This window comes from Tetrao urogallus (assembly GCF_951394365.1).
Source record: "Tetrao urogallus genome assembly, chromosome: 2".
Classification (NCBI taxonomy): Eukaryota; Metazoa; Chordata; class Aves; order Galliformes; family Phasianidae; genus Tetrao; species Tetrao urogallus.
The window spans coordinates 104,787,519-104,798,832 of NC_136814.1; positions in this window are offsets into that span (position 1 = coordinate 104,787,519).

Consider the following 11,314-nt stretch of genomic DNA (forward strand, 5'->3'; position numbering starts at 1 on the left):
AAAAGCATTTTGGTGAGAAGCTCTCTTCTTCAAGGTCTCATACAGCTCTTATTTGCTGGCTATTAGGGAAAAATTGTTCTGAATCAGCTGTTCTGTGATTATGATGCATGAGTATTTGGCACCAAAGCAGCTGGAAACGGGCACTTAGAAGTAAGGGCTGAAGTGAAGGGATTATTGGTTGGGTGTAATGCAGCCGTCTTTGTGCTTTATTATTTTACTGGAGTCTGTACAGTGGTCAAATGGAGTTGTGGATTTTGTGGCTACCTTAAGGACTTTGTTCCAAGCTGATGCCTCATGTCTGTCTGTGTAGCATGGTCACAGCAGGGTTAGTAGCTCTGCTGCTGAGCCCTTCCAGGCTCTCAGGAAGATTTCCCAAATCCTGACAACAGCTCCTTTTCATGGCTGGGCACCAGGTGCTTACTCTGGGCATGAACAGCTTTTGTCCAGTGAATGACAATATTTAGTTTAGGAGTCAGTCAATGCTATTGAGTATAAAAGGGAGATAGCTATGCTGTCCTTTGCTATATTTTTAAGATCTGTTGCTGTTTGTGGCTCAAACCACAGAGGGAAGATTGAGACTGCTCACTCTGCTCTCCTGTACATAGTCACTGATGGAAGTGACTAGAAGAGAGATTGGTGGCATCCTTGTTCATCAGGACCTCTTGGCACCTATTCAGCAAGCAGGTCCTGAGGATGGCCTGAGCTGGAAGTGGTCTGGTTTTTGGGATGATGTATAGGAGGCAGTATTGAAAGCCATTGCTTTGTCTGTAGGAGTGCTTGGCTGGCACAGTATCCCAGTGCCCATTTCTGAACTGCTCTGAGGATACTTGGCCCCACTCACCCAGCAAAAACAGCTGCTGTGCATTGGAGATTCCTGCCTGAGGTCTTTTTAAGCCTGGTGCTTCCCAGCCAAAGTGAGTTCCACCTTTCCAAATGTACTTAATCTGCTAGCGTTTGGATTGAGTTGGAAACTAAGATGATCAGAGGGCTGGAGCACCTCTCCTGTGAGGAAAGGTTGAGGGAACTGGGCTTGTTTAGCTTGGAGGAGAGAAGGCTCCAGGGAGACCTCATTGTGGCCTTCCAGTACTTGAAGGGAGCGTAGAAACAGGAGGGGGAACGGCTGTTTGTGAGGGTGGATGGTGATAGGACAAGGGGGAATGGTTTTAAACTGAGACAGGGGAGGTTGAGGTTGGATGTTAGGAGGAATTTTTTCCCCCAGAGGGTGGTGAGGCACTGGCACAGGTTGCCCAAGGAGGCTGTGGATGCCCCATCCCTGCAGGCATTCAAGGCCAGGCTGGATGTGGCTCTGGGCAGCCTGGGCTGCTGGTTGGTGACCTGCACACAGCAGGGGGTTGGAACTGGATGAGCATTGTGGGCCTTTGCAACCCAGGCCATTCTGTGATTCTGCTGGGAGCTGACAGGTGGGACTGTGCTGGTTCAGATCAGTGGGGCAGTTCCATAAATGCAGAGCATATCCATCAGATCCATGGCACATGGTTTCTCTGGGATGTTTTTCCCTGGCCCACAGAAGTGCATTAGTGATGTTAACTCTTTGAAATCCCGTCAGCTCTCAGACCAGCTCTGCACATCCTGCTGCCAGCTCCAAGAAGCTGTAGAGTCATTAACTTTGCACAGTTGTGGCAGTTTGAAGCAGCTGCCCCAGTATCACCACTCTGCAGCAGATGAACAGCTAAAGCATTTGGACACTGTATGATTAGATCAAACAAATTGTCTCAAAGCCACAAGATGTTCAGCTGGACTGCTTGTTCAATAACAGTTAATAGAGATTTCTTTGAAAAGACATTATTGCTTAGTATTGCATTCTTCAATCTTGTTACAGCGTTCTAATAAAATGGGACTTTACCATCTAGTTCTTCCAATAACTTTTGAACCTGTCAACTGTTTTCACTCAGATTGGGGGGACACAGCTCACCGAAGCATGAACTATAAATGCCCTGGAAATAGACAAATGAAGTTCTCTGCAGGGTTTTGGAGAGCCCCATGAAAGCCTGGAGCCAGTAAGAATTGAGGCTCCGTTTGTGCTGCTGTTCCCAGAACTTGTTAGGGGCTGCCCTCAGACAGCAGATTATATTTTTCTCCCAGTGCAGTGCTGTGCATTGCAGGGTCTGTTAGAAAGTGCCAGAGCACGTTAATCATCATTCCAGCTGTTTCCCTAGCAAGCCATCAGGACACAGTTAGGTTCAGGAGTGCAGTTGGGAAGTTCTTTTGGACCAGGCTGTGTGCTTGGCAGGTTTTTGGTTTCAAAGGCAGAGGATTTAAAAACAAAAAACAAAATCTCACATGAGGAGTCATGCTTTGGTGCATTGGCCTGCAAGGCAGTGTTGAAGCTAAAAGCTCCATTAGTGGGTTTCAACTTACCCAGCTTAAATCCTTCCCCGAGGATTGCTCATGTTCTGCAGAATTACAGGGTTTGGCATGATAATGTTTTCCCCTTTATTTCTTCCTTTTGCTCTTTTTTCTTTTTCTTTTTTTTCCCATAGTGTGAACAGTCAAAACAGCAGCAAAGCTTGAGGGCTGGCGTGGGAATCACAGCTCTGTTAGAGCAGACACGGGCAGTCCCTGGTGCAAAGCTCTCTCTCGGATTAAATATTAAGATTTTTCTCCTGAAGAGCAGTGGTGCAGTGGCACAGCTGCCCAGGGAGGTGGTGGGGTCACTGTCCCTGGGGGTGTTCCAGAGCCATGGGGATGTGCCATCAAGTGAGGTGGGCATGGTGGGGTGGGCTGGGGTTGCACTTGGGGTTCTTAGAGGTCTTTTCCAACCTGAATGATTCTCTGATTTTATTTAAGAAGGTGGTTAGTGGACATGATGCTGATGGGTTGATGGTTGGGCTTGGGGATCCTATTGTTGTTTTCCAGCTTTAGTGATTCTGTGATTCTGAAGAGGTGAGTGATGCTCACAGGCTTTGGAAATGATGAACGGCAGTAGAGGAACCAGGCACCACACACCTGCCTGCAGACTGCTGGCTGTTTGCTAGCCTGCTGGGGAGCAGGAGGCTGGAGGTAGGGGACGGGGGTCAGGATCATGTGGGTGAGCCAAATATACGTGCTGAGCTGTGCGGGGTGTAGGAGGCACAGTGGGGAGGCAGAGCTTTGGGAGAGGGAACATCAGAGGTGCCGAAATGGGGAAGGTGGGACCCAGCCAACAGCAGGGTGAAGGTGGGCAGAGGCAGGCAAAGAAAGTGATGTCGGCAGCTGCATTTCGTGCGGCTACTCCTGTATCCTGCAGCTGTTCATTAGAAATTCTGTTTATGCCACAGGGAGTTTTGGAGTCTCTGAAGCTGACACAGTTTTAATAGACAAAGACATTTTGAGTGCAGCACATCTGCTCTGGGATGCTAAGGAACAGCCTCCATGCTGCAGTGCCATTGGTGGAAGTGTTTCATCATGCTGCTTTTATTTTAAGACCTCTCCTCGCTTTTATCCTAAAAAGTAATTTTTGAGGTCAAAAGAAGTGCTGTGTCTGCTCATTAGGTTTGCAGCCATGTAGCAGTCTTGTCTTACTGCTCCTGATATCCCCAAATTCCCAGCTTTGAAAGTGTGCAGAATTACCTTCGCTCTGAAGGATCCCAAAGTGTTTCAGAGACGGGGCCCAGCTCAGAGGTGCAGGAGTTTGGGAAGGAATATGCAGCATAATATGTGGGGATGGAGAACATGTCAGTGTGAGTGGGGGATCACATTTGTGCTCCTGGGGTGTGGTGGGCTGGTGGTGCTTCTTGAGCTCTGGGCATGAGCTGGAAACCACAGGAGTCCAAATAACGTATCAGAGTTACGTATGGAAGGAATTTGATAAAAGTAGGGAGTTTTGCCATTAAGGAGTTGTTTTTTCTTTTTCTCACCAAGACCAAAAACTTTCCAGTTTCAGATATGCAGGAAAGCTTAAAGGGCAGTGGTGAAGCTGCAGGGGAGGGGAACCTCACTGGGAACATCAGCACGGGCTGCAAGGTGCACTGATACAGAGCCACATTATTGAAAAGGTGGTGAGTTAGTTAGATTTGATTTAGCAATTTATTTCTAGGCAGATTCTATTTGACCCTTAGCTCCACTTTTATGACCTGTGGCTTGCCAAAGCCCATCTAATCTTGTTCAGTGATGGAGCCTCGCTTGTGCAGGTGTAAAGTTAATTCCTTCCTTCACCTCCAGCGATGGCCAAGTTCCTTCCATCCTTCTTCCCCTGATCTTTCTTAGGCTTCATTAGGCAGAAAAGCTGCACAACTGGACTGCAACTGCTTTTTCTTACTGCACATGTCCCCCAGTGTTCCTTATCTTTTCATTCCTGACCACTTTTTCTCCTGTCTGTTATGGCAGCAGTCCTTGCTTTTCCCTGAATGCGTGGCAGAGTGGCATGTCTTCCATCCTTCCCCTTTTGGGGTCTGGGTGGTAGCATTCTCCAAACACACAGCTTCATTAGAGACTAGGCTTGCTGCTTGTGTTTCTTGCAGGCAAAGCAATGGGCACCACCGACAAACCAGCATGCAGCAGGCGTTAAATTAGCCAGCATTTCAAACCCAGGCAACAACTCCGTTCTGTAAAAATTTAATTATAGTGCATTCTGCTAGTGCTTATCTTCCATCGTACACTTTTGTGTTGTTAATAACCTCGTTATGCACTCCCACAAGCTTCAGGCACCATGTTTTGTTCTTTGCTTATTTTTAACTTCCACATCTGCACATCCTACCCTGGATATGCATGGCATGGCAGTGTCTTTACAGTAGGAAGCTGTGGGATGCATTGCTTTCAGCCAGCACTTGGGCACTGTGCACCAGTGGCATGGCTGGGCTGTGCTCTGGGGAGCTCTCAGATTGAGCAGAGGAAAGGGCAGAATATCTTTGTTGGTCCCTTCCAACTCAGGATATTCCACGATTAGATCTATTTTTGTTCCATAGCTGCACTTACGTTCAGTAATACTTCTGCCCTGTGATGAGGACAGGATGGCTGCTCCCCAGCCAGTCCTGCTCTGATGGTGGGTTTTGTTGGCCGTGTGACTTCTCCGGTTCAGTTTCTCTGAACAGTTCATTTCCATTCTCATATCTGGACAAATGTATGTGGGTATATGTGGTTCCAGGTCTACCCATGCAGAAGTGCCACCAGTGTGACAAAGGCAGTTCAAGGAGGAAAGGCTTAAATTTGATGTCTGGGGGAAGTTCTTTACTATGGGAGTGATGAGAACCTGGAACAGCTGCCCAGAGAGGCTGTGGATGCCCCGTCCATCCCTGGAGGTGTTGAAGGCCAGGTTAGATGGGGCCCTGGGCAGCCTGGGCTGCTATGAAATGGGGAGGTTGGTGGCCCTGCATGTGGCAGGGGGTTGGAGCTTCATCCTTAGGATCGCTTCCAACCCAACCATTCTGTGATTCTAAGGCAGCATGGCTGGGATGCTGGCAGAGTTCCAATGAGCCCGGTGGAGGTGGTGGCACAATTATTTGGTGACATCTTTCTCCTGAAACCTCTGCAGGCAGCAAAGATGCTTCACTCCTTGGACCACTGTTCCTGCTGCGTTATCCACCTGCGAGTGCAGTAGAAAGGCATTTAATGTCCCTTGCCTAATTGGGAATGTGTGACTGGAGTGTCTGGTATTGAGAAACGGGTTTGTTACCCACAGGGACCCTATTTGAATCGAGCTGAAATTAATAGAGTGCTGGCAATAGTTGTGTTTGTGCATCTGAATTTCTCGTTTGCCTCGTAATGAACTGTGTCGGATAAGAATCCGCCTGCTGTATAAATATGGGTGATTACAGCGCGTCGGGTAATTGAGTTATTTGGCATGATTGATCAGGCTGTCTGAAACAGAGCGGCCTCCACTTCCGTGGCAATGAAACGTTCTCCAAAAAGTGCAGTAGGCCATCAGCTCGCTGCTGGGCTGCCCGCCCCGTGCATCAGAGGCCTCTCTGGGATGAGGGAAAGGGTTGCTGAGAGATGTGTGTGGCAGCACGGATAGAAGTGGGAAGACCTCCTTCAGAGCCCTTCCGTGGAGATGCTGCCTCCATCCTGCATGCAAAAAAATGGGACAACTTTACAAAATTCCCTTTGGGATGGGATGTGGCCCTTCCTGCTGAGTGAGGTGATGTTAAACACTGTGTTTCTGTGCTTTTTAGGCAATATCGCCTTTTTCTTATAACTTAATCGGGATGAAGAAGTTGAAAATTGTGCTTAATTACAACTTGAAGCATCTGTCTGAGATCAGGAGCCTGAATTCCTCTGTGTGCTTGTTTGCTGCCAAGGAGGCAGTGCTGGTGGTGTTCAGGGAGGTGAGAGAGGTTTGTATTTTAGCCCTGGGGAAAATAAAGTGCCGCAGCTATCTGGGGCTCAAAGCCACAGTGAATCCTGAGTGCTGGAGCTGTCTCACAGTCAGCATTGGGAACAGCTGCCCCTTCCTCCTGCCTGCAGCTCACCTCTGTGTGCTTCTCTCTGAAGCGCCCGGCTCTTCGCTATGGTTTTACCTCCAGACAGTTCCTGTTCATTCATTGCTTCAAGGTAAAAGTAGAAATAGCCTTCTCCTCCTCCTACACCTGATTTATCCCTTTCAGCAACAAACAAGATAGCAGTCATGAACCTACTCCTCATGCAGGTTGTGCACGTGATGGAGCAAGGTAGCTGCTTCCTCAATTTGCTTCCCAAGTGCCCAAAAATCTTTTAGAACTTTATAAATGGGAGCACAGAGAGCAGTACCACACCAGCCACTCTGACTGTCTGTATTTACCAGGTTCCTTGTAAAGCTCTGCTCTGTGATTTCTTGCTCAGAGACTAGGAAGTTGAAGAGCTTTGTGTTCAGGTTGTTCTGCCGTTCAGTGCTGCAGAACATAAAAGGATTCACTTGTAAGCTGTGTACTTCTTTGTAGAGAGAAGTGCTCGTGTGCAGGCTGCAAGAGTAAATAAAACAATACTCCTGCTTTATTACCGGAAAACAGCACTAAATAATAAATTTAAGAACTAAAAGCTCTATATGTAAAGTAGATTGCACAATGCATTATGCAAAAAGCAGGAAGGTACTGGAGAAGGAAAGCAGTGGAAGAAGGCAGGCTGGAAGGTGGACTGTTTTGCAGGCAGGCAGTTAGATATGTATTGAATCCTGAGCTGCCACAGGCTCTACTGACTGGGGGTCTCGTACTCTCTACAGTCTCTTACTGACCTGGGACAAGTTGTCATGCAGTAGGTTTGGTTGGAGAGGACCTCCTGGAAGTCTCTGAACCTGGGTTGTGGATGTCTTTTTGCCCCCTATCAAAGGGACTAGCTTTGTTGAAGCAGGTAGTGGCCGTGTACTTTTTCCTTCTGCTGATGCTGGAGCCCTGGAAGGTTTGATTCGGGAGGGATTTGGGATTGTAAGGAATCATTAGGAGGAGCTGTGACCCTTTTGGTCCTTCTTTCCTTCCCCAGCTGTCCGCCACACTTATCCCAGCTCTCCCTCTCGTTTTCTTCATTTCCTTCCTGTGATGATGACCTTGAGAAAGCAAAACTTGGTTTCACTTACATGTCTTGGTTCTCTTCTGGGGTTTGTTTTCCCCGTTCATCAGTCATAAGCTCTCAAAAGCATCAGCTGAAGTACAAGCCAAGCTACTTTGTGGGGACTTGCCTGTTGGGGTTAGTTGGCTGTTGATTCTTCTTCCAGATTTTCTTGCCCTTCAGAAGTGGAAATTGCTTGTGGGGAAGTCTGATCTTGAACCTGGGGCTCCACAACCAGCTTCAAGGAGTTCTACACAAGCTTAGAAAGCTGCTCTCCAGGGATTTTTGTCCTTTAGTGCCACTTCTGAACTACTCCAAATACCTCTATCTAAATCCCTATGTTTTCTGTTTAGGTTGCATTTCTTTCCTTTATCCAGATCAGCTGCAGGGTCTCTTTCTGCCTCCAGACACTACAACGCCTCCAAACACCATGTAAGAGCCTGGTGAAGTGGCTGAGCTAAAATCCAGCGTCCTGGAGCCCTGTGCTTGTGGTCTGGCTTCCCTTTTGTGAATATAAGGGGAATACAGCAAGTTATTATGGATTACTTCCTGGAAAGGACACTGAAGGGTTCTCTGGGAGTATTTGCCCAGAACCACTTTGCTGTGTGCAGGGAACATGGCTGGAAGCAGGTTTGGCTCCACACAGAGGCAGGAACTTTTCTTGGTTGGGAGAAAAGCTTTATAAAGCAGAGGGTGCAGTTTATCCCCTAAGTGTAGAGATTACAAGATCTTTTGCTGCTTATGTGTTGCAGCTCTGATCTTTGCCTAGGAGTATTTCTCTGTACCTGTGAGCTCCTGAGATGCAAAAAATCCCCAGTGATGATCCTTTAGGCTGCAGCACGCAAAGCATTTCAGAGTGAATTTTCCATCTGCTGCTTTTAAAGATCAGCTCTCAAACATGCACCTAATAGATTTACTTTCCTTGTTCAATTGCAGGAGGAAAATCCTCTAAATGCTCCTGTTCCAAAAGTGATTGGAGATTTGGAGTGTAATCCTATTCTTTATGAGAATTAGGAAGTTGAAAGTTATCGTTGCTGGAGGGCTGTTTTGTGTTCATTTCTTTTCCGTTTCACTGGAAACGCTCTTCCTTGTTGCCAAGAAGGAGGGTGGCAGTGTGCTGGATCTTCTTGCTTTAGCAGAAAGATAACGGTTTACCCTTTTTACTGCTGTAAAAAAAATGTGATTTTTATTTGATTTCATTTTTAGTGCTGGTGAAAAAGGGATTTGGCAATAGGAACTGTCTGTTCGAGTCAGAGGAGAGAAGCAAAGAAGCCACTAACACAGCGCCCTGACTTTCACAGTTCATCAGGAGGGAAACCTGCGTGACAGAGGTGGGTACCGAGGTTCTCTTCGAAGAGAGCCCCAGCACGGGGGGCTGTTTCTGATGACAGCATTGCAGTGATAACTCTGCAGGCTTATCAGCAGGACAGGAGGAGACTGAGGATGGATAGAGGTGCACACAGAGTCTGGGAGCTCTGATGTAGGATCCCTATAGGTTTTCCACTTGGGTTGCTTGTTGCAGTCATTTGTACCTGTGTCACCATACTCTGCATGGTGATTTACCTTTAGGTATGCTCTGCTATGCGAGTTTAAAGTTTCCACTCTCAGGTATGCTGATAAGAAGACAATATTTCATATTATATGGGGAGATGGACAGAAGGAGGGACAAGTAGGAGGGACAAGTATGAGGGACAGGATTGCTCATGTGTCTGCAGAGGGGCTTTTGTTACTGAACACTTGCAGAGCCATGGGGGCAGTGACTTTCACTAGCACCCAGCCTGGTGCTTTCTGCTAGAAATGCAAAAAGCAGGAGAACCCCAAATATTCCTGTAACTACATCGGCACAGAGAACACCCACTGGGAAAATATCCCTGGATTTGAACAAAGATGTGGCAGCATGCATGAACAGCAATTTAGTTTTGCAGCCCTGTGCTGTGGGAGAAGGAACTGCAGCGTGCAAACATGTCGTGCCAAAGAAGTCGGTCAGATTGGCATTTGGGAAGAGGCTGTGGTAATTATTGAGCTTCTGATTTCCCAAGAGCTCTTCTTTGCCTCTTTTTGTGTGTATGTAATTAGCTCTATAAGGCAGCAATGTTGTGTTAAAATGTCAACAGGAGTTTCTCAGTGCGGGACTCAGTTGGGATTAAATAGTGCTTGGGAGGGAGAACCCAGCAACTGCTATCTTTCTCTTCCTCCCTAACTTCTTTTTGGGAACTACAGAAATCACCAATCTTTTTCACCAGGGCAGCTTATTCCTTTTAAATAAAACACTGAAGTCTCCCTTAGTAAAACAGCTGATTGAGTTTTTACTTCATTATTAGGACTTAAAAAAAAATAAAAGCGCTTTGTTACAACCTCAGGCTCTATCTAGTTGATGAGGAATGAACTCTTTGTAATGAAGAAGAGTCAGAAAGAGCGTCTAAAGTGCTTTCTTTGTCACCAGCACGTATTTCATACTGATAGTCAATACTTCTAACTGATCCCAAGCCATGCATGTTGCATTTCATATCCCCCTGCAGCCTCCTCCGCTCTCTCCTGTGTGGTTTTTTCTGAGCTAACAGCAGAGTTCATTTGTCAGCTTCAGGTTTCTGAGCACGCAGATTGTTTTAATTCACAGCCCTCGTTTTTAGGCCAGGAGGATAAAGTTTGTTATGTGCCTACTGAAGGAGCAGGAACAGAGGAGCCACTGGAAGGATTAGATGGCGGAACAGCTGTAGAGGATCATGTGTGGGGTGATGGCCTGGATTTAGCTTTCCAAGGACACCAGATGCCATTTTAGAGAGTCCGCTTTGCTACTTCATTGCTGTTTGGAGCTTGTAAATAGGCAGCACTGCTAAAATGGAACAAGGTTTAGATGCAGTCTAACCTGATGGTCTGTGGGGCTGCCTTCATTGCCTGTGGGGCCACGTTTTTCTCTGGCCAGTCAGAAGAAGCACATGCACAAACCTCCTCTGCCATTTTTTGGTCACATTTGTGTTCCTGTATTGTCTCAGCTTCTTGCAGGATTTAACTGTGTTCACCCCAGTGTTATCCCTAAAGCAGAAACAGCAGACCTTGTTTTTCCCGTGCATATCTTGAAGTTGAGCTGTTTCTTAGCTTTGCAGGTGTTCCAGTGAGCATGTGCTTTGGCTTTTCTCTCAGAAGCATTAATAGAGCAACTCTCATCTCCCGTCCAGCTGTTTGCAGACAAGTGTTTGCAATTCTAGGATCTTTGCGGACCCTTTGAGACAGCGTTGAAATTGCAGGGACTGACAGACTGTGCATGCACGGACAGTACCAGCAAGAGCTTCCTTTCCTGGGGAGAGCTTAAAAATAAAATACAGGCTTTAAAAGCTTTTTTTTTTTTTTTTGCCTCACTCAGTCAGCTGCTTTGTACACTGGTGCATGCTAAAACCCTTCTGTTGTATAGCAGTGGTCCCAGCGGCACAATGCAAGCACGCTGCTGCTGCCAGGGCTTCCCATGTCTGACTGACAGCCTCGTGCAGAAGAGCTGGGGATTTACATTCATCACCAGCCACTCTCAGCCCAGGCAAATGGAGGCTGCTGTACAGAGAAGAGCATTAAAATGTTCTGCCAAGAGAGCCTGAGCCTCCCCCATCTGCCTTCACTGACAGCACTGCCAAGGTCTGAGAAAGCTGATTTTGCCTTTTCCTGACTTTTTAGTCCTTTTATCCTCCTGGCTTTCTGAGATTTACACCAGTGTTGTTTGCCAGGCAGTGTTATGAGTTTAAAAGCTGCTTTAATTTTTAACTACTGTGCGTCTCCCAGTTGCAGGTCCAATTTGGGGGAGGATTCTCATTTAGTCTACAGCATTACGTTACCACAGACAAATCGCCTTGTAACAAAACAGACCTAGGAG